Source organism: Patagioenas fasciata, chromosome 5 (genome assembly GCF_037038585.1).
Source record: "Patagioenas fasciata isolate bPatFas1 chromosome 5, bPatFas1.hap1, whole genome shotgun sequence".
Taxonomy (NCBI): Eukaryota; Metazoa; Chordata; class Aves; order Columbiformes; family Columbidae; genus Patagioenas; species Patagioenas fasciata.
Window position 1 is genome coordinate 56,302,423 of NC_092524.1, and position 21,445 is coordinate 56,323,867.

The following is a 21,445-nucleotide window of genomic DNA, read 5'->3' on the forward strand; positions in this document are numbered from 1 at the left end:
GAAAGGTCTCACCATGTTGAACTTTTGCCAAAAAAGATTTTTTTTCAAGTAATAATTTTTATATATATATATATGTTTTTTCAAGCACATCTCAGAATTAGAGACTTCGAAAAGCAGCTTAAACACACATAGCCCAATTCCACTCATGTCCATGAAGTCAGGGACTTCACATCAGGAAATCAGTCATAATATTTCAAGAGCAGCTTGAGGTCTTCTCGTGTTACAGTATTGGCAGTGACAATATTTCTAGCAGCTTCCAGGGGGTTGTAATTGAGACCAGTGAGAACATGAAAATAATTCCAGGCTAATTTTTACCCTTTATTGCTCAGGCTTTGCTTTTTATGGGGTTGCCTAAAGTTTGTATATGTGCTTTCAGAAGTTTTTAAACTGCATACTGGATGTTTCACTCTTGGAGATCAGAACAGCTTCTGTGTGCTTATGGTATCAGTGAAAAGTGATGTGTTCTTTGTCAATATTAAAAAATGCATTGTCGGACATCTCATGGGTGCATGAGCAGTGAAATTCAGAAAAGCTCCGTAATTAATCCTTGCCATATATCCAGTTTGTTCAGCTTACCTCAGTTGACTCCTGAATGTAATTTGTATTTTCTGAAAGCTGTCTGTGAAGCACCTCTGCAAATGGGCCCTAATGATTTGGTGAGGGGCATTTCATAAGTACATAATATCACCATCACCATCATTGTATATTTGAAAAAGAAATTATATGTCTGTATGTTTGATAAACCATGCAATTCACCAATTCACACTGATGCACTCTGTAGAACACCTTGTTTCCCTGGGACCTTTAAAGGTTAATATAGTTCTCTCTCTTGCATTGTGATAGGATTAGTTTAATGATTTACTAATCCACTCATCCAAATAACTGTTCCAATCTATAGTCATCTCTGTATATTCAGATTTTTCTGTCTTTACCCGCTTCATCCTCATTCCACGCATAAATTACAGGGAAGTATCTGAGACACAGGGGGCTGCTTTAATGAGATCAGCTCACCTAATCTGAGAATTGAGTGCATGATACACCCACATGGCACCACGGAGTAACCCAAACCAGTGAGGGGAACCCATGCATACATGGGAGTGGAAAGTATCTGTTTTGGTGGGAGAATTATTCTATTATGTTCTGCGGGGCTGGACTGTGATCACAAGGTGAGTGAGCAAGGGACTAAGAGAGGAAAGTATTGGTAATAACCAACCTTGGGAGCAAAGTTTCATCTGGTGTTTTTGTTGTGTGGGGTTTGTTTTTTGTTTTGTTTTTTTGTGTTTTTTGTTTTGTTTGTTTGTTTGTTTGTTTGTTTTTTTTTTTTTTCAGAGTTGCCAGTGAAGCACGGCACAAAGGAATCTGTGTGGGGTATGATTATGGTGTGTTCAAAGTAAGGTATCATTTGCTTGTACTTGTTATTTTTTGTTGTGACTTCATGGATTAATAGTGGTCTTCTTATCTCTTCCTATGTCTAGAAACTGCTCTTCCATCTCTGTTCCACTGCTTAAGCAAGGCCAAATTCTTTACCTTTCCATCACAAAAGCTGTTTGCCAATTTTTGTGCTAGTTTTCAATTTTGTTTTCTCCATGCTTTCCTCAGTTTGTTTCAGCCTTTTAAAAGGTAGGATATAGTCCTGTTCTCATGATAAATTAAGACACCACTTGGTTTCTTTTGGCCACCTAACGTATATGCATTTTTAACTTAAATTTGAAAAAAGAGGAAACCCATAAAATTAATGGAATTTATTTGTATGGCTGTGTAGCTTTATAGGCAGAGCATGGCCAGCTTTAGGTGTTGAACCTCACAAGTTTCCAGGCATCCATGGTGTTTCTAATTTTTAAAATTTCCTTCTAAACTCCTGAAGCCTAGAAACCCCTGGTTGACAAGAGCTAAGCAGTTCAGAGAGCATTAGAAGCTGAATGCTGCTGTCCTGACCCCGTGTCTTCAACTTGGGTTGTCCCAAGCTCATGACGTTTAAGCTTTGATTGATTGATTTGTTTCAACCACTGACATTTGCAATGTCTCTAACCTATTTGAATTTGCTTGTGTCTAATGATGCCAGTGAGATCAGTTTTCATCCTTTCCCATAGTAGAGCACTAATTTGAGTCCCACCCCTCCATCTGATCAACCATTTCCAAAAAACTCATTGAAAATTAATATATTTGATAGAATCTCTTAGGTAAGTTTGCTTGAAACTGGCCACTGAATTTCAGTGTTACAAAGAGAAATTAGCGCACACGCACACACACATTTGGAGAAGGCAATAACTCTAATTTCCTTGGCAAATTAGACCAAGATAAAACCTGCAATGCTATGACCCCAGAGCCAATCTGGGGTTTAATAACAGAACTCAGTGCATCAACAAAATCATGAAATAAATGTAGCCTTATCAGGGCCTGCCGAGGCTTTTTGGAAGATGCTACTCAAAGTAATTGGAGGCAGTCATATGAGTTCCTTGAATTACATTAACATTTCTAAATCTAGTCTGAAGGCAGAGAACAGTAAAAGTCAGTAGGAATTAAAAACGAAATACTGAACATTTTCTGTTTTGGGTCTATTCATTTAAATGTGTCTGAGGGTGAGAAGGCAAAATTCCTTAATCCTGTTACCTCTGCTTTCAATGTAGTATAGGATAGGAAACAGCACAGATGACAATTTGTAACCTTAAATAAAGTAGGATCCATGTCTACACAGATGAGCTTTACTTACTTTCCCAGCTGTCTGGATGCAAAAAACTCGTGGTTCAGAAATTACATAGCTCTCTTGCTAAGTCAGCATGTTCAAAGAACAAATATGCTGTTCCTTTCAGCTAATGCTGAGGTGAATTTACTAGTCTGGACACTGTCAGACAGACTACATGGTCAACGCGGTCTTTGACTTTTATTTGACAACTTGGACCAGGTGGGATGAAGTCTAGTCTGCCTACATGCCTCTAGCTGAATCAGAGAATTTAAAGTCCTCTTTTTGAACCAAATTTTAATGGAAAGCCAGCTTTTTCTGCAAAGTGAATTTTTACTTTCGGTTTACAAACAGCCCACATCAACAGGGACTGTATATGAACAGGAGGAAGATGATTGTTTAGCTCTAAGACTGTTTTGAACATGCAGTTGAAGTCTATTTCAAACTTCAAATGTCTTTTGATGTCAAGTCAGTGATACTCATGAGGTACATTAATGCGGATCCTGCGCTGGACAGGGATGGACTCCTGCTATGTTTCTGCACAGTGAAATTAATACACTAATGGGTCAGTTTGGTTTAAATTTTCTTCCTATTAGGGCAAAAGTTTCTTGGGACCATGGATATTTGGGGCACTCTTACTGACTTAACATGGGAATGGTTGTTTCAGTTCTCACTACCCATAGACATTTAATACAACATTGCTCTTCCTTCATGCCTATGCAGCTACTCTCTCCTGCAGAGAGTGTCAGGCCCTCTCTGCTGGTTAAAGAACATTTTCCTGCCTCTGCTATTTGCTCCTTTCAGCAGCTATTGTGGACTGAACTCTCAGCCCTTTCACAGAGAAGTCATGATGCCAGAGTGCGTGGTTCCCAGGGTGGCATGGATGAGAGCAGCAGGTTTCTTTTTTATGGCCTGAGTTTGGCTAACACACCTTTGTTTCAGTAAAAATTATTTTCGATGCATCCAGCACAATGCAGGAAGTGAGTAACTTGAGAAATTATAACGAAATTGAGAGAAATGAGAGTCAGGAAAACAATCCTGAAAAAATCAGGATAACTTGCCAAAAGAGATTTGAACCCAGTAGCTGTGCCCATTAGCTGGTTAATCTGCCCCAAAGACCAACAGTTTTCGGTAGAAGGGGTCTGAGTTTCAACTTTAATAATGAAGTTAGGGCATTAGTGACAGCAGCTTGGATATATTCTAACATTTAGGATTTGTTCTTGAAGTCACAGTAACAAGTTCCATATTTTTACTTCTGATTCGATGCCTTGCAGCAGCACATCCATTTTCTGCTATTAATGAGTTGACGGCTGGAAAACGTACTCTCAGTTGCAGTGCAGCCTTTGATTTCACAAAACTCCTCCAAATGCCTCCAGCTAATTGTGCTTTCAGTAATAAATTGTTGAAGAAATCTTGGCTTAGCTGAATTTACTTCAATTTGATTTAATTAATGTGTTTAAAAACACTATCCTGAGCAACTTGGACTACTGGATTGCTTATGTTATTGCAGGACACTGCAGAGAGGACTGAAGCAGAATTTACAGCCTTCTTTCACACCATCTATCACATTGCAATGCCATCATTTAAAATACTGGCATCTTCTTGCCTTCGTACAAAATGATTTTTGCAGCTGTGAGGACTCTTGCTAACATGGACTTTGTTTATCATATAAAAAACAGAACTGAACATTGGTGGCATGTTTGCAAGCTTGACTGATTTAGAGGCCAATCTCTGTTACAGGTGGATTACAAAACTCCTGAGCCAGCTCTCCCTTTTTCAGTCACAGGCATCTTTAAGGTGATTTGTACCAGTGTTACCTATTTGCTGTATTCACGTGTTCTGCTTTGTCTCATATTTAGACTCTTGGAATTTACCCATTTTTGCTTCTGTAAATTGAAAATCTGATGCCATCACAGCTGATCTATTCTGTCTTCCTCAACCTATTTACCCAGCCCTTCCACACTGAGTAATTCTGGTGAGATCTAAAATAGCAGTTCAGTTTTTAGGATCAATCATGTATAGTCTGTAATTCTCCACTAGAGCTGCAAGGCACAGAGATGTCATAACATGGAATTCACAGATTAGAGTTATCTGATAATGTATGTGATCTACTGGACAACTTGGCATCACACTTTAGAGACATGAAATTTGCTTGCTGGAAGTAAAAAAGCCTTTGGTCCAAGGTATGGAGATGTTATTTATAGCCAAATTTTAAACAGGAAAGCACTGTTGTCAGTTTTCTGAATTACCAAGAGTTGCAGAAATCTTCGCAGAACTATTTTGCTAAGACTTCCCAGATGTTTGATATTAAACAAACATCTGTTTTGAATAGAAGATATTTCACTCCCCTCTGCACCTCCTCTTTAACATACCAGAAAACGGCTGGAAAGAACTGTCACAGCTATAGTTTTATTTAGTTCTCTGAACACTGCTGTCCATAGTGTCAAAAACGCACCAAAAAATAACCCTTGGAAAGGTTAATAGTGGCCTTTCCAGTGTCATATTCTACACTTTATGTGTTGTGGTAATTATTATCATTATAGCTGTAAGGATGTCTAGTTATCTTTCTTAATCACATACTATAAAAAGTGCTTCTGAACACATATCTATTATTTAATCAAAATTTCACAGTTATTGGCATTTATGCTCTGGAAGGGCTGTGTTTATTTTCTGTTTGCAAAGGGGAAGAGTGCCTCCCAGAAGAAAGGGAGACCTCCATCCATGCCCACTTTAATCACTGTCATATCATGTGACGATCTGTACTATTAATATCAGAGACAGCTAATACATGTTATTATGTCCTGTTGCCTTGTACTTTTTGCACCCTAGGAAAGCACTTTCATTAACGGACTAAAAAAAAGTAGTGTGAGAACTGAACTGTCTTCCCAAGGCAGAACCTAGTGTGAGAGCTCTCCTGCCTGGAACAGCTTGAGATGGTTCCAGGAATGCCTGGATCTAACAGGGTCAGCCATACACCTCAGATGGCACCTGTTCTCTCACCACTGCATTTTTTCTCAGGTATTCTGCAATAGAGTGCTGAACCAGTTCTCTAGTTCCTGTGTTAGAGACCAACACCAAGTCTGTTCAGAGGACTCAGTTGCTACTGGTATCTGCTTACTTCTCTCTTAGATCACTCCTAATGATTGCCTCTTGTAACACCATCCACTCTGTCAGTTTGGCATTGGCAAAGAAGAGCTGGGAGGTCATCATCCTGCTACATCATTCACCTTACCCAAAATGTCATCTCAGATTTCAGAAGAACATGGTGCCCAATTGTGCCTGCTGGGCCACAGCACTGATGGGACACAGCTTTACATGATGTTCCCCTACAAGAGCTTCCTGGTTTTCAGCCTTATTTTGTGAGTCATCATTCACACTCCTTGCTCTCAGCTGTCACTCTGTGATTTTGGCACTCAAGTCAGCCATGGGTAGATGTGTATGCATGAGGCTTCTGTCTTCTGCAACATCTCTGTTCCTTGAGATATGTGGATACCCTCCCTCTCACTCAGTGACACTGACATCCATGGGTCAGAAAAGCTACACATACCATTGCCAGTAGTGCTTGCCTCTTGCTGGATATCTTGTACTCAGCATTATCTCAGTAACCACAGTGCCCACAAGGAGTTAGTTGCATTTTCAGCTTCCTCATGGTGTCCTTTGAATGCTCTCAGTTGGTTCAAGAACTTTTCATGATACCTGGAAGATCAGTTTGACACCACTGTAGAAAATGTCATGATAGTCATGATATGGTGCTGAGAAACAGAGTCCTTACAGCTGATGTGCCTTCAGCTGGTCTGGACATGGTTCCTGTAATGGAAATCGTGGAGGTGATATTGCTGTGCATGAACCTCAACTCAAGGATCAATGTGTCCTCGAGTTACATGCCCATATACCTAGGGTCATAGTCCATGAAGTCAAATCTCATTATGCTAGCTGCTGGATGAACACCAAAGAAGGGTTGCTTCAGTCTGAACAACAAGTAGGAAACATACAGAGAGTCCTGGAAGGGATGCAGTAATATCAAGAGACTGTTGTTAGGTGTCCCAGAGCTCCTAAGAATAGCCTCTGATATACATGTTGTAACACATTCTCCTTCCCCCAAAACAAAAGCAAAAAGCCCACAGCCCACAACCCAACTTTATTAGTGCTTTTCCGTTGTCAAATGCAAACAGCAAGAGAGAGAGGCTGCTGTGAAGGAGCAAATCCTGAAGTCCACTCCACACTTCCTCAAAGAACCACTGCCTTGCAACAAAACTGAAAAAAAAACCCCAAACATTGATATGTAGACCATTCACTACTATTTGTATCTCCTCATATTAGACACAAGTCTGACACATGTCAAAAAGACCGTGCTTAGAAAGCCTATTGGGAAGCCTCCTGCCTGTTCATATGAAAATGTATCTAGGAGTCCTTCTAGGATATTGACTTGGTCTAGTTGCTCAAAGACACCAGAAAGGACATGTTCTTCCCTGGCCTCCAAGGCAATTTAGCCACAAAGGCCAGGCTGTTAAATGCATGGATCCACAGGACCCAGCTCCAGAGACTTGCTTTTTCAGGGGTCCACGAGGTGGTGCAAACCATGTGCCTGTGCAGTGGGCTCAACATGCCCAGCTGAAGGACCACTGTCACACTGGTCTTTGGATATGGGTGTTATGAACCATGTCTTAGGACAGTGCTGTCATGTGAGTCACACCGTCCATTTCCGGGACATCAGAGGGTTGGAGATCTCACAGAGAGATGCTGTGCATAGTCTGGGGGGTTGCTGGACCAGGACATGAGACATGCTGATGCAGCCATTCTTCATAGCACTTTACTGCCAGAGAATGGTAGAGTTTTGAGGCAGAATCTGAGGGGAAACTCATCTTCATTTTGTATATTACATTTCCATGATTAACTATTATTAACAACAAACAATTGATAGGATTATTTTATTCTTTAGCCTTTAATCTGAACAATTTCATCTAGTTCCTCAATTATTAAAGTGAACTTGCACATTTGTGCCTGTGGTAGAATATGTTGACTTAGTCACAATACATGTTTGTCTGGTAGGAATAGCATGAAATTCCTGATTTTCTGATTCAATTATGTATAGTTTATTTACAAACAGCCCAAAGTCAAGAATTACTTCTGGCTGAGGGAGTTTTTTCCTTGTATTAGGACTCATAGAAATGCATATGCTTGTGAGCCAATTTAGTGTGTTTAAAAAAAAAGCAAAGAAATATACTTTCTAATGCAAAACCCACTAGCAGTGTATGTGACACATCAGTGCTACTATCAATTCCATTTTGCTTAATATATCTCACCATGAGATTATTCTTAATTTGAAAATAGCCATCCAGTACATTTTTCTATAATGAAAATGCACTTGCATCTTGTAGATATGCTAATAAATTTAACACAGAGGTGCATCCATTGATTATTCAACAACAAGATGAGCATATCTGCTGTAAAATATATTTTTAAAGGTAATCTCTAATAGTCATTTCATAGTAGCTAGGCTTTGCACTAATATGCTTGTCTAATGTCCCATTTAGATTCTTATATCCCAAATTAGTGATAAATCATGGGTGGAAATTTGTATTTTCTATTCCTAAAGCATCAAAATAAAGTGTGACTTCAGCTGTATAGGACTAGAAATGACTAGTGACAGTTACAGGAAACACTTGTGCAGACATTTCAGGAGAGGGTTGGTCTTTTGCCATAAAACTTTAGCAGAATTGTCCAGTTTTTACAGGACCTGGTAAAAGGAGGTGAGCACTGTCTAACTCAAGCCAAGACAAAAGCACACCGAATACTAGTTTTAAACTAATGGGCTAGAGTCAGCTCTGAGCAAGGCTGGAATAGCACTGAAACCTTCCTGAAGACACGCAGACACTGATGCACTTAGGAACCCTTGCCTCTCCTGTGGGCTGGGAACAGGCATGGGAGTCTGACATCTGCACCTAAAGCAGCTGTTCTCAACACAGGGCACTTCATCTTCTAATACAGAAGGTAAGACTGCATCAGGAAAATTTGTGGATGACATGTATTGGTATATTTTGAGTACTAGATGTCTCATTATAGTCAGTGCAGTTGAGGAGCCTGGGATTTTTAACTTGTTTATGTTCCTGTCCCTTCATTGTCACATGGAAAATTTACAGGTAGGTTAGGTGAGAGGTTCCTACTCAGCAGGATGCACTGTAGCCAGATATTTGGAACATGGATAAAAAGAAAGATGCAGAAACACAAAAAAAAGAAGGAAGGAATAATGAAAGTAGGTGCTGCATGACGTGGCCTGGGCAACTATGAGAGCTGTTCAACTTCATCCAGAAATTGTGTTTGGAGCTTGAATTTTCCTTCACGTGTTCATAGCTTTCAAACATAATTGCAGTCATGTTTGTAAGATAACTAAAGAATGAAAGGATGGAACTTTCCTGCCGCACTTGACTTCCTCCAGGGTTTTCCAGAGTAGTTTCTGGAACAAATACTTAAATTCCAGTATCCTTTTCCAAAGCCAGTCTGTTAGCAACAGCTACTGAGTTTTAAGGCAAAAAATCCAGGAGGGATTGAGTGACACAAAGATCTAAACACTGCAACATGAGCACATCATGCAGCTCCCTCTGGCTCTCATCTTGGCATTCCACTATTTTAACCACAAACCCACTGGGAAAAGTAGACTTACAGAAGGAGGGATCAAACAGGAATATGTCTTACTGAATAGAAAACACTCATTCTTGGGACAAAACTTGTCTTTGCTCACTTTTAATTTAGATGCAAAGTACTTCTAAAAGCTATATTGACCATATGAATACTCAATTTAGTGGCTGGAGAGGGATTTAATGGAGAGAAGACGTATTATAAATGACAGTTGTGATATTCTTAACACTTACAAGGCTAGTGGCAGAGGCAGTGGTGTAAACGTCTTGATTAACAGAGAGTTTAACTCGTTAGTAATCAGAATCAGAACAGCAACATCTGGGACTCAGAATAACCAAGTTCCTACAAACACCACTGTTTTCAGAGAGGCCAGATCTGGTTCCCCAGCCACACACACTTCTAACTTGCCTAAAACATGAAAGGAGATCATCAATAACCAGTTTCAAATGGGCACGCTGCCCTTCTTTCTGACTAGAAAAGGGGAGAAATAAGAAAACTAGAGAACAGTATTTTTCTCCCCTTATTTCAATGATCTGGGAGGAAAACAGAAAAGCCACTTGATATGTCCATGCCATCAGTTTCCTCCATTGTTCCCCCAGCCTGCCTTGGCACAAGAGAAAGCACTCAGCCCTCCAAGTGCTCTGTACACTTCTCTCAAGCCTCTTTCCTGCTCTTCTCCCAGTGTTTCAAGCTATGCTTCCCAACTGTCAACATTTAAAATTCTTAATGATGCAACCTGAGGTTACTATGGCAACTAATGTCATTGCCTAGGTGGTGGTGATCATACAATGTGCATTGCCATTGAATTTTAAAATTATTTTCCATAGACCTATGTAGACCATGCAGAGGGTTGCACTTTACCCCATTCAATCCCGTGAAAAAAAACACCGCAACCCTAGCAGGCATTACAGAGGAAGTTATTGCAGTCTTTTGGAACATGGATTTGTACCTTGTTAGTATAGGGAATTAAACCTGTGGACCTGAAAAAGGCGATATTTTAGATATTTATTTAGTGTGATCAATATACTTCTGAGTAGCATAATTTTTTTTTCTGTCTTATGTAACCCTAAACTCTGGCTATTTTCAGTGCAGCTTAGGTGTATTTACTTTAGAAAGCAAATGATCTTCTATTCACACAAAATACAGGTTTTTTCTCTACATTAATCAACCAGGACAGCCAATGAATTCTAATGACGTCACTCTGATTTTCCTCAGGCAAACACCCTAATAAACTGCTGGCACGTTTCAGAGAGAGAGTTGAAAATCAGCATTTTTGATGATTATTTCTAGCTTGCGACTCAGTTACCAAAATGTGTGATTACTCTTGGATGGGCACAGCATTTAAAGCTGGGTACACAGGGATTACTCTAATTAAGTTAGTTAAATTTCATTACAATACATAATCTAATAAATCAATACATTTCCATAGCGGGGTTTCTAGGAATAGCTTTGACCCAAAGAGACAGCGAGTCCCTCAAGGGAGATAGTGGAGTCCCTCAAGGGTCGACACTGGGATAAGTACTACTCAATATACTCATCCACGGCTTGGATGAAGGAATAGAGTGCACTGTCAGCAAGTTTGCTGATGACACCAAGCTGGGAGGAGTGGCTGACACGTCAGAAGGCTGTGCTGCCATCCAGAGACCTGGACAGACTGGAGAGTTGTGTGGGGAGAAATTTAATGAAATATAACAAGGGCAAGTGTAGAGTTTGGCATCTGGGCAGGAAGAAGCCCAGGTTCCAGTATAATTTGGGGAATGACCTATTAGAGACCAGTGTAGGGGAAAGGGACCTGGGGGTCCTGGTGGACAGCAGGATGACCCTGAGCCAGCAATGTACCCTTGTGGCCAGAAAGGTCAATGGCATCCTGGGGTGTATTAGAAGGGGGATGGTTAGTAGGTCCAGAGAGGTTCTCCTTCCCCTCTACTCTGCCCTGGTGAGACTACACCTGGAATATTGTGTCCAGTTCTGGGCCCCTCAGTTCAAGAAGGACAGGGAACTGCTGGAGAGAGTCCAGCACAGGGCAACGAAGATGATGAAGGGAGTGGAGCATCTCCCTTATGAGGAAAGGCTGAGGGAGCTGGATCTCTCTAGCTTGGAGGAGCCTGAGGGGTGACCTCATTAATGTTTATAAATATGTAAAGGGTGAGTGTCACAAGGATGGAGCCAGGCTCTTCTTTGTGACAACCAATGGTAAGACAAGGGGCAATGGGTGCAAACTGGAACACAAGAGGTTCCACTTACATATGGGAAGAAACTTTTCAGTGAGGGTGACAGAGCACTGGAACAGGCTGCTGGGGGAGGCTGTGGAGTCTCCTACTCTGGAGACATTCAAAACCTGCCTGGACACATTCCTGTGTAACCTCATCTAGGTGTTCCTGCTCCGGCAGGGGGATTGGACTAGATGATGTTTTGAGGTCCCTTCCAATCCCAAACATACTGTGATTCTGTAATTCTGTGAGTCTATAAAATAGAAGTGAAAGCACAGTGGCCTTTTCTTTCTTCCTAAGGGGATTTCTTTCTGGCTCACATCTCAGCAACAACAAAGATTCTGCAACCACTGTTAGATAAAGGAAAGCAGATCTGAACCAGCCAACTTTTTGAGCCCTGGGTTGGTGCTGCTATCTGAACAGAAACAAACCTACTTGCAAATTAGGACGCAGCACTGGAAGGGGCCCTGCAGGTCATCAGCAGGCCCCCAGTCACAACCAGCGAAGCTGTATAATCCCCTTCTTGTGTGTATCAAGCTTCATTAGAAAACTAATTGCCTGGAGGTTTTGACTATGATTCTTATACTGGAAAGTTATTCTAGACCTTGTAGCTAGAAGTCACTGTAAGCAACTTCTTTCCTATTCTCTATATATATGCATTAAGGTTTTTTTATCATTGCCAGTTGTACATTTGGTCTTTTCTTGTATAGTGAGGAGGATGGGTTTATATATAAAGTCAAAACAGATATTTGTCCTGTGTCTAATGTTGATATTTTCAGCCTTTTTCTCTGTCAATGGATGGTTTATTTGGAAGCTATAAACATGGGGATGGGTATAGAAAATTAACCATTACTAGAAAGAGATAGATACTGAGGCTGGTGAAAGAAACAGCTGCAAGGATTTTTTGTCACCTTGTAGATATGTCTGATTTTTCAGTAGCTGGAAGGTAGTTCTACTATAATTTGCAGACTATTCTAGAATATCTTATAAAATTTTCTTGTTGCTGGAAATAACACAAATTCTGTTTCTAGGGATTTTACATTGTCATTGTTCTCTTCCATATCTGGGTGATTTGCAAACAACATGCAATAGAATAAAGGCTCTTACAGGCTCCATCAAGTCTCTCTCTCCAGGTCTGCAAATAGAAGAAAGTTTCAATGCTAGGAAGAAGCTCTTTGGCCAAGTAAAATTTTCAAGCTTTCTGAAAGGTGATGAGGTTATAGATTGTCTGTTTTTGTGCTGGTTTGACTGAAAATGAGTTAATTTTCTTCATCCAGTTAGAAACCTTTCTTTTTCATAGCTAGCATGGTTTTTGTTTGATTTAGTTTGAGAACAAGAAGATAACACCCCCAAACGGAGTTAATGTTTTTAATTGCTGTATTCTGGGAGCCAAGGACATTCTGAGAGCTCTGCCCACAGGTGTGAGGCAGCGAAGAAGGGGAGCATGGATGGGGTAGACATTAACTGACATGCAAACTGATCAATAACAATATTCCATGTCATTAGCTTCATGCTTTGTATTTAAGGAGAGTTGGCATCTCCCATTAGTTCGTATTTGGAGCTGAGATAGAGACCTGTTGGGAAGAGTTCTGTTCAGGACTTTCGTTAGTTCGGCCTTTTGCCATCCTGCTGTTTTGCAAAGGCCCCTGGGCCTTCCTGCCTTTTTTTTCTCTTTTATCTCCTGGAACGGCTGTTCAGGACCAGTGTGCTGCTCCCTGGGACTGGCTGCTTGGTGCAGGAGTTTGTGAGGAATTGCATTGAATATATTTTATTTTATATTCTATTTCCATTTTTATACAGTTATTAGTAGCAGCATATTAGTGTTTATTTTATTAAAATCACTCCACGAGTTTCTCCCTTCCCTTTTGATTCTCTCCCCTATTTGGGGGTGGGAGCTGGAGGGAGTGAGTGAGCGGCTATGGTGGTTACATTGCTAGCTCGGGTTAAACCACAACAGTTATTTGTTTTGTTCCCTAGCCAGTTACTCATGCCCATGAGCATTTTCTCTTCCGCTGTCACAGATTTTGTCTTGCTAGAGTTACAGACACTTCACATATTCAAGTTTGGTCTTTAATGTATCTTGGAAGTTTGACCCAATGCTGGATCATTTATTGTGGTGGACTTTATTTATGATTTTTGTTTGTTTGTTTCCTCTTGTCTGGATATTGAAATATGAAATTACTGTGATATTTCAAGTTCTTTTTGCAAGCTGCATTGGTCAGCTCAAGACAGCATCTACTAGGAATCATATGAGTGTTCAGTATAAGATTAGTGATGAAAAAGTTTCACATGAGCTGATAATTAAGCATCAACCCTGTGCCTGAGAAGCTGTTGAAGTTCGGCCACTGCTACCTCCACAATGCTTTACCTCTTCTTCATTTACTGAAGGGTGGTGAAGAAAAATAATCTCTGAAAGAGTCAGTGTACATTTTTTTTTCCTTTCCCTTTCAGCCTTTTCAGTCCCAAAGCCCAAGATGATGTATCAAACATTCCCTGAGGCAGAGAATCAGCTTGAATAGAAAGAGAATGTATATCCATTCATTTTGAGTGTGAGCTCTCTAGTTCTTTCATATTAGGAATCCATAATGCCTGCAGACAATAAACACAATTGCAGGAGTCTATGTAGTATCAAAGCGAGAGGCAAAGTTATTTACAGCATGTCAAGGTCTTTCTGTGACAGTGTAAGAACACTTCGATAATAATAATATAGCACTTAGAAGTAATGATGTACTTACAAGTATAGATGAAGCACCTTTAATTTATTTGATAAAGTGAAAACTGAAGAGGGCAGCTTCATAGAAGCGTACACCTCTGGTCCTCACTTGCACTGAGTGTTTACTCTAAGAGTATGTGAACCCCTGCTGAAGCTTTTTCATTAACAAAAGAACTTTATAAATGCAGAAAATAAGATTTTTTTTTTTTCCAAATAGGGAAAACCTGTTCATTGCCAAATACAATATGCATGTTATCTGTGGGAGAAGTTTCTAGCATCCAGAGGTCAGCTCTCACCTTCCAGCACAAAGGGTAAGTCTTGTCTTAGAAAAATGTCTCATGAGTTTCTTTCCTTTAAGAGAAAATCTGGATATGAAGCTTTTAGGCTGGTGTTATTGTGGGTCTCCCTGAGTATTTAGATTAAAATTCACCATGGTACAGAGTGCAAATGTTATCCAGACCAGGACAGTCTGCCCTGCTTTCTGAGAAACCCTTTGAATACAGGATTTCAATTTGCCACAATTACTCTGTCATGTCTGGTGCTCTAAACAGCAAACATGTACTGCTTCCACCTTCAGGTTCTAATTTTGCCAGATGTTTTGGATCCCAAACGGGGATCCTTCTCTCTTTCAAGATTGTCTCTACACAACTGCTCTTCTCTAAATTCTAAGGTCTTCTCAATTCAGTTAGGGTGGATCTGATTTTAATGGAAAGCCAGTTTATAAGCAGCAGTAAAAGGGATGTGTTTTCCTTTCTATCTCATACAATGGGGGAAAAAAACCTCTTCCACTCTTCTGTGAAATTCAAAATCAAACTCAAATGCTTCACTGCATTTCTGTCACACCATATACACAAGAGGCAACCTGGTGGAAGTCTCCGGCTTATAGAAATAGACCACATGTATTTTCAGGGACAATGAAGATGTCTCCAAGAACTACACTATTAAAACTGGGATAAGACAGAATGGAACTCACTAGTGACTTGGAAGCCCTGCTGAGATCTATAGGGGATGGTAACTGGCAAGTTTTGAGCTCTCAATCGTGTGGTAAACCAGTTCACTTAGTTCTGGAGGTCCCAGTTTACAGTCTCTGGGGTTTTTGTCCAGGAGCTGCAACAGAAAAGTTGTAAAATAAATGCAATTCTTTGGCTACCCAACATAGAGGGGAAGAACGCAGGTGACGATGGAAGTCAGGGAGTGGTTAGAAGGATCTAAGGGTGTATAAAAGTCTCAAGTTCCTGTGTGTATTATGTTTTATAAGAAAAAGCAGAAGAGGAATGAGTATGGATGTTACAGAATATTAGGTTAGCTTTAAATATTTTATTTCCATTCAGAGAACAAAACCAACAGCCTGAGCATTTGATAGCCCAGTTTAGAGTTGTAGATATCAAATGCTCCCTCACAGCAGTCATCTCAGTGAAGCAAAATCAAGACTGAAATATACTTGTATAAAAGGGAAGTTTAACAATAATTAGTATGAAGATAAATGTCCTACTTTGGGTCATTCATCAACAGAACTAAAGGATACGTTTAATCAAGACATACTTAGAATGAAGAGTTAGTTCTGTTCCAACTTGTGTATTGTACAGTGTTGCTTCAAAGGGAGACCATTTAAAGATGCAACCTGTTCTTTCCATGGTGATTATTCCAAACCAATCTAATCTGCTGAGCATGAGTCAGCCTTACAAAACAAGGAAACTGCAGAGAAATCTGTAAATTGCAATGTTATTTTTTCATTCAGCTAACTTATTCAGATCAAATCAAAGCATGCAATCTGCTGATAACTATATTTCTCTAGTTGCACTTCCTTAGAAGAGTAGTAATTTCTACAATGTGTGGTTTTTTTTTTTTTTTTTTTTAAAGTAACATCTAATCCTGGTAGCTGTAATGAAAACCTTACAAATGTAACTCAGTACAAACTTATCTCTCTGTGCTTTCAGGTGTCCAAGTCAAAGCTCAGAACTGAGTCTAAGTGCAACTAAAAAGAGTCTAAGTTTGATGAAAAGTTCATTTCTTCCTTACCAGTATCACTCCTGTATTTAATCCAAATTTGTTCACTTTAAACTCATGCTGATAAAGGCAAACCAAACTTTTCCTTTTCCTTTTCCTTCCCCTTTCCCTCCCCCTTCCCCACATATCCAAAGTCCTCCCTTACACATCCTCTCTGAACAAGGAACCAGTAAGGTATATACTGTGTATACTTCTATAGGGAATTTTCTCCAGGTAAGCTAGGAAGTTTTAAGAAGAGAGGTGGTTATGGCAATTTCTCTTCTGGGTAACTACTGCCCCACGTGATGCTGCAAGATTTCAGTCCCTACCCACTGACGTGCAGTTACACAGCAGGGCTTGGTTGGCCTATTGCTCCTGGAGCTAAGGAAGGGCAGCAGGCTGCTAACACAGGCATGTGGAGGACAGGTCTCAATCTGGCAGCACACAGTAGAGCTGAAGTGCCTGGTTATCTGTATGTCTCCAGCTACAGCCCAGCTTTCCTATCCACCACAGGTGTGGGTGCATAGCAGTGAAAGCTGATACAGCTGTTGCTATGCTGCCTGCTTCTTCCTTCTTCTCTCTTTCTTTCTACACCAAATGTGTACATGTGGGGGAGTGGGTAAGCAACATCCCACCAACATTATGGGGCACAGCCATGCCAACCCATGATTATTTTGCCCAAAAAGTCCCACTTAGGACAGCTTAATTTCCACCTTCTTTCTCCAACCCAGCTTAGGCTTGTGGCAGTGCATTGGACCGTGGGTTTCCCTAGACTGCAGGAAGACAGATGGATGTCTTGTTTCAGAGGGCAGGACAAACTCCTTTCCTCAGCTCTCTCTGTGCCTCCCGCTAAGGTCTGACCAGCATAGTGTCACGATGGAGGAAGTACAGAAAGAGGCAGAAAGAAGTGAGACTGGATCTGAAAGGGACAAAGCCAGGATGCCAAGGGAGACAGGATAAGAAGACTGTCCTCCAAACCCTAGCCTCCTCCTGCTTTCCTTAAACAAGTTTTCAAATTGTTCAAGGATTTTTCTTCTAACGTGTGCTCATCTCGTTTTTTTAGCACTATGTTCCCTCTTGACTGCCCCAGCATCTCAGATGCCCCACCTGACTTTTTTCTGCTGCTAACTGGTATGGAGAAGAGGTATCCACTGCCCCATATATTCTGCTAAAGTTTAAGGCAACTAAAGAACTTATTCCTTGGTGAAATATTTCACACATAGAGCCATGCTAAAATTATGAGTTCTAACCAGTTTCGTCTAAGACAAATGTGTCTGTTTATTAAATTAGAAATACTAAACAGATTCCTGATTATTCCATAATTCTCTTTTGAATGCCTCTTTCACATCTCCTGCTTCTATATTTATTTCCTTCCTTTTCCAGCCCCCTATGCTCAAGATCTTGGTAGAGACTTTTCATACCCCTTGAAGTCCCAAAGTTGGTAGTAACATTTTATTTCCAATTCTTTGATTGAGTCAACTAGGTCAGTACAAGTCATGCAGACCATCGCCCACATGCACACGAACATGCTGAGTCAGTGGCAGAAGGCTGCACCTCACAACACGACTCCATTGTTATTTTAATTTTCTCCTTCCACAAGTGCTCTCCCACCATTTCCCTCCCACTGCAAGAAGCTTTGCTACAAAATGAGCACAACTAACAGCACCCAGGGCTGCTATACAAAGGAAAAGAAAAGCTGGGGTAAATTACTACAACCTCTCATGTCTGTGGCAACTTTTATTATGCCACTTGACACAGCTTGAAGGAAAACTAGAGATTTCACAAAAGGCAACATTTAAAAATAACGTCTTTTTTTTTTTTGTCAATTAAATCTAAGTGTTTTAAAAAACCTCAGCATTGACAAGGTTTATTTGTTTTTCTTTTCTTCTTCCCCCTCTCACCCCTCTTAAAAGGAACTCTGAACAACATGTTTTCTTCTAAGCCATATACATTTCATGCACTCTAGTACAGAAACATAAACCAGAAACTGACTTGATCCAACCACGTCGAAAATTGTCTGATTACTCTGAATAGAAGACAGCTACAGCAGTATGAAACGCACTTGAGTGGGGAGATCTGAGGGACTAGAGTAGGACTGGATATAATTCAAGAAGTTTCTTCTATCTGAATAATGCAAATGACACCCTGTAACAAATACTCTCTTTGGTTTGACTTTCAGTGCCCTTGTCCCTGCTACTTTCAAGTTGATATGGTGCTGCTGAGCCAAATGTCTCATAAGCTGAACTTGTTAATCATTCAAGCCTCTTCAAAAGCAATGCACTGAACAAGGAAAGAAGTATTAAACCTGCAAATAAAAAGACTCTGAACTTCTTGGATTTCCTAATCCTGAACCAGCATGATTTTTTTTCCATTTACTCCAAATAATCATCAGCCAGATCACAGAAACAGATTCTGTCCTGCTTCACATCACATGAAGGCCACAAAAGTGTTTTCACATTTTAGTCGCTGTCTTGATAGAAGCTGCTAATAATACTTCACTTTCTATCCTTCAGCGCGTCAGTGCACACAACCACAGTGAACACAGGTAGCTGAGGAGATAATTTGGAACTTTAAAAAAAGCCTTGGGACTCATGATCCCAAATTATCTAGAAAGCCCAACATAAGGATAAAGAAGAAGTGAAGAGAGTAGGAGGCTCCAGGTCAGGTCAGGATCCTGAAGGGCCCCTATCTTGAAGAAGAGATCCAGGACCTGTGAGTCCTGAATGAGCTTGATTCACAAATGGTATTTCCACTTCTTTGCTTAAAGATAGTTGGAAGGTCCTTCACCAAACATGATGGGAGAGGATATGCTACAGAAATGGCTTTCCATGCCATTGAACTGCTTTTCAGCAGTTGAAGACACCATCTTGGTGGGATTCTAGGAATATCAGACTACACAAACGAGCAGGCAGTTACTAGAAATCAAGTTTATGTGTGATTGTGATACCCTACATTTGCAAAGCCAGGTTATGGCCTCTGTCTATTGTGAGCTAAATCGCTGGTGGAGATTGATGCCAGGTAGGAAGTGATCAGCGTTGATTGCAGAATCTAAAGAGTGAACTTCCTGACCATCATATTTTAAAAAATTTGAATTCAGCATTAACAAGGAATTTCCATGCATGCTGATGTTTTCTTTTTAGAACTAGTGTGGATTTTTTAGTTTACTTGTGATATATGCATGAGTTTAACTTTGCCTTAGCGAAGCTTTTTTTTTTTTTCTGAGGATTTAAGATCATTATCACTCCCATTACGTACTGTGTAAATTATCTGATATCTCTATGGGTATATGCCATTCAGCATATTAAAAAAATAATATTTCTATGGCATGCTGCAGGGCTGAACAAAAATAGATTTGTCATCTCTTTTTGCAATAGAACACTTTCAGCATTTTTAATGCAATGTATTGTTCCCTTTAAATAAGAGACTGAGTCCGAATTTTTAGTTTATAGAAAGCTTTTCTATAGTGATGACCTTTTCTGACCCTCTGTAAAAATTAAGCATTCACCAACAACCAATAGAGATGATATATAAAAATCAACATCTGAATACAAAGAATTTTAACCCTGGGTACACATTTGGGTAAAAAAAGGACATTTTCAGGAGACACTTCATGACCCACTACAGATGAAAATGACAGATTTTGGTTGTTTTAATGCTCCATTCATTGTTTACAATAAATGGGTTATTCATCACAAATGACAATGAGGTCATTTGGTTTATTTGAGAAGCTGGGAAATTTAGCACCAGAAAGGCTTGAATTGTTGTTCCCAGCTCTGCTGCTGGCCTTGAGGGTAAACTGGGGCAAGTCATCTTGACCTGTGGTGCCTCTGTTTCGCCATCCAGATGGACACTGATCCTTTGTAAGGCGTTTGGAGATCTGATTAAACGTGCTGTCTAGGAGCCAGGTATTATAATTTCTAGTTTTGAAAGGATTAAAACTTTTGTATACAACTGCTGCCTGTATTTAGTTGTAGGATTACTGTGGTCCTATGTGCTAATTGCATCATTGGGGGAGAGCCTTAGTCTGTCATTTCAAACTGCTTGGTTACCTGCAAAAAGCATATGACTGCCTCTAGAAACATTTAGGTGCTAAGGCCTTTGTATTCATACCGAAGGTTTATTGGAAAAAAAAAAAGTGTCCATTGCATATCATTAATTCAATGTTTCTAGAGGTGGTGTACTTTTTCAGTGCACATCTGACCAGTATACCTCTGGCCAGCCCATGAGAATTCTTGGATAAATGAAAAAAATTCCTCAAACTCATTAAGTGTGGCCAAGGGACCCTGAACAAGAGATCAAAACTCTCCTACATATATGCAAATCCAAATATTCACGAAGATGAAGAATTTAGGGTGTTTTGGAGTTTGTTCTTCCCCTGCTTTGCATATAAATGGAGTAACTGCATTAGTGGACAAGGGAAGAGCTACTGATGTCATCTACCTGGACTTCTGTAGGGCCTTTGACATGGTTCCCAACAAGATTTTTGCCTCTAAATTGGAGAGATACAGATCTGATGGATGGATAAGGAACTGGCTGCATGGCCAAATGCAAAGAGTTACAGTCAATAGCTCAATGTGCAAATGCAAAACAGTAAAAAGTGGTGTCCCTCAAGGGTCTGGGATAAATACTGTTTAATATCTTCCTTAACGACATAGACAGTGGGATTGAGTGCAACCTTGGAAGATTTGTGGATGACACCAAGACGAGTGGTGCAGCCAATTTGTTCGAGGGAAAGGATGCCATCCAAAGGAACCTTGACAGGCTTGAGAAGTGGGGCCATGTGAACAAACCTCATGAAGTTCAGCAAGGCCAAGCATAAGGTTGTGCACCTGGGTCAGGGCAATCTCCAATATCAATACAGACTGGGGGATGAAGGGATTGAGAGAAGCCCTGCAGAGAAGAACTTGGGGATACAGACATGAGCTGGCAATGTGTGCTTGCACACCAGAAAGCCAACAATATCCTTGAGTGCATCAAAAGAAGTGTGGCCAGTAGGTCTATGGAGGTGATTCTGCCCCTCTACTCCACTCTAGTGAGACATCACCTGGAGTACTGCAGCCAGCTCTGTGGTCCCCAGTACAAGAAAGACATGGACCTGTTAGAGCAGGTCGAGAGGAGGGCCACGAAAATTGTCAGAGGGCTACAAAAGTTTTCAGGGTGCTGGAACACCTCTCCTATAAAGACATGATAAGAGAGTTTGGTTTGTTTAGCCTGGAGAAG

The 21,445-nt window shown here is 40.4% G+C and overlaps 1 long non-coding RNA gene across 1 annotated transcript; it reads left to right on the forward strand.

The window, feature by feature from the left end:
• The first annotated feature begins 979 nt into the window (after positions 1 to 979).
• LOC139828023 (uncharacterized) lies at positions 980 to 19,925 on the forward strand. The gene is made up of 3 exons (XR_011739189.1): positions 980 to 1,166; positions 14,457 to 14,550; positions 18,405 to 19,925. It is a non-coding gene; the product is annotated as an uncharacterized lncRNA (long non-coding RNA).
• The last annotated feature ends 1,520 nt before the right edge of the window (positions 19,926 to 21,445 follow it).